At 46.8% G+C, this 6,600-nt stretch overlaps 1 protein-coding gene across 1 annotated transcript in view; it reads left to right on the plus strand.

The window, feature by feature from the left end:
* LOC144151501 (uncharacterized) overlaps positions 1 to 6,600 on the plus strand; it is a 210,090-nt gene that overhangs the window by 128,114 nt on the left and 75,376 nt on the right. The gene's annotated exons all lie outside the window — the stretch shown is intronic.

Raw genomic sequence — 6,600 nt, forward strand, 5'->3', positions numbered from 1 at the left:
CGCCGACCAGTGGTGGCGGTGTTAGCCGATGGTTCGGCAGCTTGCACCGACTCCTCCCGGCGGCTTTGCGGGGCCTGAGTTGCTGCGTGTCTTCGTTGCCGGAATTCGCGTAACTGTGTTGCAGCTTTATTTTTGTTGAGCTGACCAACCGAACGACCAGGTCATGAAGTCTGCTTGTCGGAGAAGCTTCAAGGTATAGCACTGAAACCAAGGTATGTCATTGTACGGCGAAAAGTTAATCGCGTTGTGATTGTTGCGTTTGATCGGTGCAGGACATTTCGGTGCAGGACGTTTAGGTGCGGACATTCAGGCGCGCGGAAATTTTGGTGCAAAAACTTTTTGGCGACAGAATTATCGGGTGCTTTCTTGTTGGAACAGCCGTTATATTTCTATTTCCGCATAGGGTGGGTTATGGATAACATTCGAGAACAGTGATTGCATTCTTATATGGGCGCCGTGTTTGATTTATGCCAGTTATTGTTAGAAATTGAAAATTTGTACATTTTTGTTTGCTACCTCGTTCAGGGAACACCTGTTATACAGCCGACTAATTATATTTTTGCGAACATGCTTTTTTTTTAATTTACTACAAGATTTTAATTTATATTCGTTTTTTGCGGCGTGCAACTCAGCTAAGATAATTAGCCGCCGTTTACGATGGTGTAATTCATAATTCTTTATGCAGTTTTCTCTTAATAAAAGACACACTGTCACTATCCAACGAAAGCCGCTCAGGCATTCGGAATTGCCCCCCCCCCCCCCCCAACGCAGAAAATCTTATAAGTAGTTTTATGTAGGTTGTGCTGTCAAACTCAAAAGATTTTTCAAACACTGTTGTTTCCAGCTTTTTTTTATACGGACAAGTCTAGGATATTGACGTCGAGGAAGAACGGGACTTTTTGAAAGCAGTGTGTAGCTTCTATATATCCTAAATGCTGATAAAGCGCGTGCTGCTTGTGCGTACAAAGCACTGATTTTGCCTCATATAAAACGTTGCCCTCTGTTCACGTGCCCAGCAAGGAATGATGAACATACGCTACAACCACTCTGTCCATATGGCTAAGTTTGTAATACTACTGCTTGCCAGTGTTGATGCAACTGTCACGGACAAGGGTGTATTCCGGAAAAAGACTGGTTCCCAAGCCCCTGCATCACAAAGTGCTTCATGTGCGAACTGTTCTGTTTGTCAAGACATGCAGATTGCCTTGAAAGCGTACATTTGTGAACACAAGTGCAGTGTAGTTCGTAAATAGACGTTCAACCAACTAGACAGTTCTTGGACAAGCATTCAGTACACATTTGGTTTCTAACTTTTAGTTTGTTCAAAGCAAACATGAAAGCTGTCATCATTGCTTACCACATTGATCTGCTTGGAAATCAGTAATTCGAAATTTAATTGTATGCGATATTGAATCCAAAAGAGGCGAAATTGGGCTTGCCTGTGGCCACCGAAATACGTTAAGAATGCAATGAAAACCGGGTGCATCTGCCTTCAAGTTTTTTTTTTAATTGAAACCGTAACTTCCTTAACGCGCACGTCTAAAACAGATTGCCGCATTCCCTTGATGCTATCGCTCAGCGTAACACTCCTTAAACGTGTTAATCCTAAAAATAGGGCGGGTGCTTCCACCCAGCAGGAATTAATTCGAAGGCTACATAAGAGCACATCCATCCGTCGTGGGTACGTGCGATCGCGCCCCACGCTCTACTGAACTGCATTGGCCATGCAGATTGTATAAAGTACGTTATACGTTATAAAGCGATTAGTAAGTTATAAAGCGAACTGAATGTTATTTACGCGCCAGAAATTTTCGATTGGTAGCAGCGAATATGTTCCGTGTGTCGAGGGCGTCATGCGGCACATATTAAAAAAGTCGTATAGCTGCAATCCTAGCTAAAATGAAGGCATTATCAGGTTCTATGAGCCGCTTTGCATCCATGACGTCAGGTATGCTTTCTTTTTATTGCGATACCAAGAGCGAAAGTTGACGAAACGCCATTTCGAGGAGCGCTGCAGCACACACGGCTTTCGTTTCAACCATCGGCTCCGCGCGCCGCGGTGCGGCGAAAGACGCGGCCACGCCCCCTTTTCAACTTACGCTCTCTCCGGGCGATTGGGACGGCCGGAGCAACGGCGCGCCGCCGGCAGCCGATCGCGGAGGCCGTGCGTGAGTGGAGGTGTTTACGTTTGCCGCCGCTTGACTCCCTCGTGGCGCTAGCGTTCGGGGACTGGTTTCGGGACGGAGCGGGGTGGTCCCCGTAGGCGAGCGCTTGCGCCGACTGAGAGACAGCCAGCGCACGGGTTTTAAAAGACGTTGTCATTCCTGGGCTACTCAACCGCGAAAACTGTCTGTCCGTATGTATGTATGTCTGCCAGTCTGTCACTCGATCCAACTGACTGAAGCAGCCAGAAGTTAAAATAATTCTTGAATAAGATATAGGCAATACATTTTCAATCTAACAAATCTAAAAAGATGCCCCACATTCGACAACATTATTAAAAAAAGATAATATTCAACAAAAAGATAATAACCACGGGTAGCTTTGTCTGAAAACGTCTCACACACAGCATGTAAACCGCGTTGCACAGTTTAAAGCCGCAAGTTGATTAGTTACAGTTCAAGCGGCAAGTATATGGTGGGAATGTATTCGTCCGAAATTTCAAAAATGTCACCTTTTCTCGGGAAACGCGGTGTCGACACACGGGGGAGCGATGAATATTTGCCGGCGATGGATTGAAGATTGCCTTAAAGACACTTTGAAAAAAAAATGTTGTTTGGGCGGAATGCGCACCTCATAAAACTAGGACACGCGATAGGATGGTTGAAAAAGGATTTGAAAAGACTAGACATTTTGCTATGCGTGTCTTTTGATACTCTTATACTGGCTCGATCATGTCTTGCCGCGCATAGAGGTTTGGGTTGTTTCATTTTCGCAGGCACGACAATGCCATTAAACACGCTACTGAAAACTTGATGGCAGAGGTTGTATAGAAAGAAAAATAAATGCGCCGCGCAGTGTTGAAGAGACAGTGCGTACGGTCCACTCTCCTAGCTGCTAAGCATTTTTCAAACTTTGCGATGAGAACTAGCGCTAGGTACATTTCCTCCGTTATTTCATCGCCGATTCAAACCCATATGCATTTATCCCTAAAACTGATTGATTGATTGATTGATTGATTGTGGGGTTTAACGCTCCCGACGCAACGCAGGCGATGAGGCGCGCCGTAGTGGAGGGCTCCGGATTAATTTTGACCACCTGGGGATCTTTAACGTGCGCCGAATTCTCGTACACACGGGCGTTTTTGCTTTTCGCCTCCATTAGAAAAGCGGCCGCCGCGGCCGGGAATCGAACCCGCGACCTCGTGCTCAGCAGCGCAACGCTATCCCTGAAACTAGCGGTCGGGCTCCTGGAGCAGCACAAGTATGTGCTCAAATTAGCGCGCTCTAAAGACGTTGCGATAGTTTTGCTCTGTGAACATACTGCGCTGCAATTCGAATCAATTTTCGTATACCGTAGGAAAATTTTCACATACGTTATTATTACGTCAGCTTTCTTTTTTGAGTACACCTCTACGTAATGCAAGAAGTGTAATACCTTGTATCTGCACAAAAAATGCGTGATTCACGCAGTTAAAACAATTAATAATTATGATATTCAAGGTGATTGTTGGTTTAAAATAGCAAAGAAAAGAAGAACATGTGAAATTGAAAAACGGTTTGAATGCTTACGCATTGTTCGGCAATTGATGGAATTTCTGTACAATTTCGCTTTTTTCTTTTGTGTCCGGGCAAAAAATTTAGCTTGCCGAGCTGGCCAAATATTTTTTCAAAGTTTTTTGTGGACCCGGACATCCCATGTGCTCTCCTTAATTTTTTTCGAGGTTACAGGGAACAAGTAATACTATCAGGTAGAAACTGGAATCGCTTTTCATTCAACTGTATATATATATTCTCAAAATAAAAAAGGGCCGACATAGCTGTGATAGTAGTATTACTTCATAACTAAACAACGTGTAATCAAGTAATATGTGCCGTGAGATTAATACGAATTGTGGTGTTTTATTTAGTGCACAAGGAAAAACCTACATAAAATATGGTTATGTCTTAAACATTGAGAAGTGTTGGTACTCATAAATAACAAGCGCCGTCACAAAAACATTGTTCCTCTTTGTCCGGAATTTTAATATATTCCTGCAGTCGCAGCTTGCAGACAAAACGTAAATCTCTGCCGGGCGTGAGGTCACAAAGAGCATGCCGGTCGATGTAAGACACAACGACACAGCAATGCGAGACAGAAGGCACACTATCAACGCGTAATGCTGCTGCTGCGAACGGAATTTAACTTCCATCTTGACCAAATGAAGCTCGGCAGCCGCTAATCGTGTTTGTCTTTTAACAGGCGTTAACATTAGTGGTGGTAGATGCCTTAAGTGGAGCGTGGAACGCCGATGATAAGCCCACACTTCGAAATAAGCGGCCCGAAAGCCGGCGTCCCGCGGGCCGCGCTCGCCGCAAGCAGTCCCGGAACGGTGGCAGTATTTGGCTCTAGGCGCACTCACGCCGCTTTGGAGGCACGCGGCAGGCCGCACGTCAGTGCGCCTTCTATCCAGCGGCCGTGCTCTCGCATTACCCGACGATTGCTCACGCAATTCAAGTAATCGACCCAACGGAAACGCACAATGGAACCCCCTTCAGCGTCGCATCACACCAGGGTTCCCGCGAGGAGAGGTGGGCGTAATTTTTTAGATGCAGAGCATCTGATTCACTCGCCTTGTCCCTCCGGCGTCGTTGTCGTTGTTGTCGGCGTTGTCCACCCCTCCCCCATTCTCCTCGCCGCGCCAGCTGCGCTCTCCGCCGCTAACCCTCTCTCCTCTCCGATAGCGAACACTCTCTCGCGAGGGGCATTGGATTGGATTCGATTGGATTGGCTTGGCTTGGCTTGGGTTGGGTTGGATTTGGATTGGATTGAATTAAAGTGGATTGTGTTGGATTGTGTGGCGTCATAGCCGCGGCAGACGCGCTGGGGCCGGCGCATGTGCAGTACTCTCTTCCGCGGTTTCCTCTCCTTCGGGCGCGCTGCGCATATAACCGGTGTGCCGTTCTCCGGCGAAGCAACATCCACGCTTGGCTCAAACACCTAGAGTCCACGCCGCTTTACAAGTACGCCAACGTCGTCATCGACTGGGACCGGCTTACGCAGTCCCCTCAACGTTATGCGCGCTATAAAACGCGGTCCCTTCGCCGCTCCGCCTATGCGTCGCATCTACACAGGGGTTCCCGCGAGGGGAGGTGGCAGTTTTTTTTTTTTTTTTGCACTCACAAGGGTTTATAGTGCTGGAAAGTAAGATTACAGTTCTGACTAGCAGTGTTTTAGATGCGAACGCATCTCATTCACTCGCCTTGTCCCTGCATCCATCCGGCGTTGTCGGCGTCCACCGCTCCCTCATTCTCCTCACCGCGCCAGCTGCGCTCTCCGCCGCTTACCCCCTCTCCTCTCCGATAGCGAACACTCTCTCGCAAGGTGCATTGGATTGGCTTGGATTAAAGTGGATTGTATTGCGTCATAGTCTCGGCAGACGCACTGGCGCCGGCGCGTGTGCAGTACTCTCGCTTCCGCGGTCTCCTCTCCTTCGGGCGCGCTGCGCATATAACCGGCGTGCCGCTCTCCGGCGGCCTTTCGGTCGACGGTTGCTCTCCGCTTGCGCTTGAACCCCCCTCAGCGTCGCATCACACCAGGGTTCCCGCGAGGGGAGGTGGGCGTAATTTTTGTGTATTCTTCCTTCAAAATTGACTAATTATCTTAAGTAACTAATTGAATTACTCAAAAAATAATGGCATATTTGAAACCAGTGGGGAAAAAAGCAGCAAGAGTGACAAGTTTCAAAGAATTCACTTAAAAATTAAAGGAAGCTGTTTTAAGAGCAGTGTCCCCCCTTAACTTCCTTATATCCGAACTAAAGCTAAAATGAGTGATGCAAGAAAGTTTTACTTTAACACCACATTAAGTTCTTTCATGAAAAATATTCCCACCAAGTTATGAAAAAGCATCAATCCTACTACTCCTTGCCAATCACTTTCCTGCTCCGATTCTTCCCCTATATTTGGAGATGACAATGGCATTAGTATCAGCCAGGATTTCCAGGAACTGAAATTAGTTACAATGGCGTTCATGACCTTCTCTCGAATACCGACACCACCAAAGGTGCCAGGACGGATGGCATGCGGAACAGATTTTTGAAGCATTACGGAGAAGGGGAGGCTCGTTATTGAACCATAATTGAGCCCAATAATGTGAATGTGTATCGAAATGGGGCAGCTGTTGCATGTACTGTGCCGGCCATATGGAAAATCGCCAAACTAATTTCCAACTACAGGCCTATTTCCTCAACGTGTACCTGTGGCAAACTTTTAGAGCAGAAAATTCACATATTCCCCAGTACTTCAGTGATAATGATGTGTTGTCACGCCATCAGCATGGTTTCCGCTCTGGTTTTTCTAAAACTACCCAGCTCATTGAATTCACTCACGACACCGCTTCGGCCCTCAATAATCGGGATCGTAGATTATAGCTAAGCATTTGATGTGGTGTGTCACAGAA

This window comes from Haemaphysalis longicornis, unplaced genomic scaffold (assembly GCF_048455015.1).
Source record: "Haemaphysalis longicornis isolate Haplotype H1 unplaced genomic scaffold, Haemaphysalis longicornis Haplotype H1 scaffold_9, whole genome shotgun sequence".
Lineage (NCBI taxonomy): Eukaryota > Metazoa > Arthropoda > Arachnida > Ixodida > Ixodidae > Haemaphysalis > Haemaphysalis longicornis.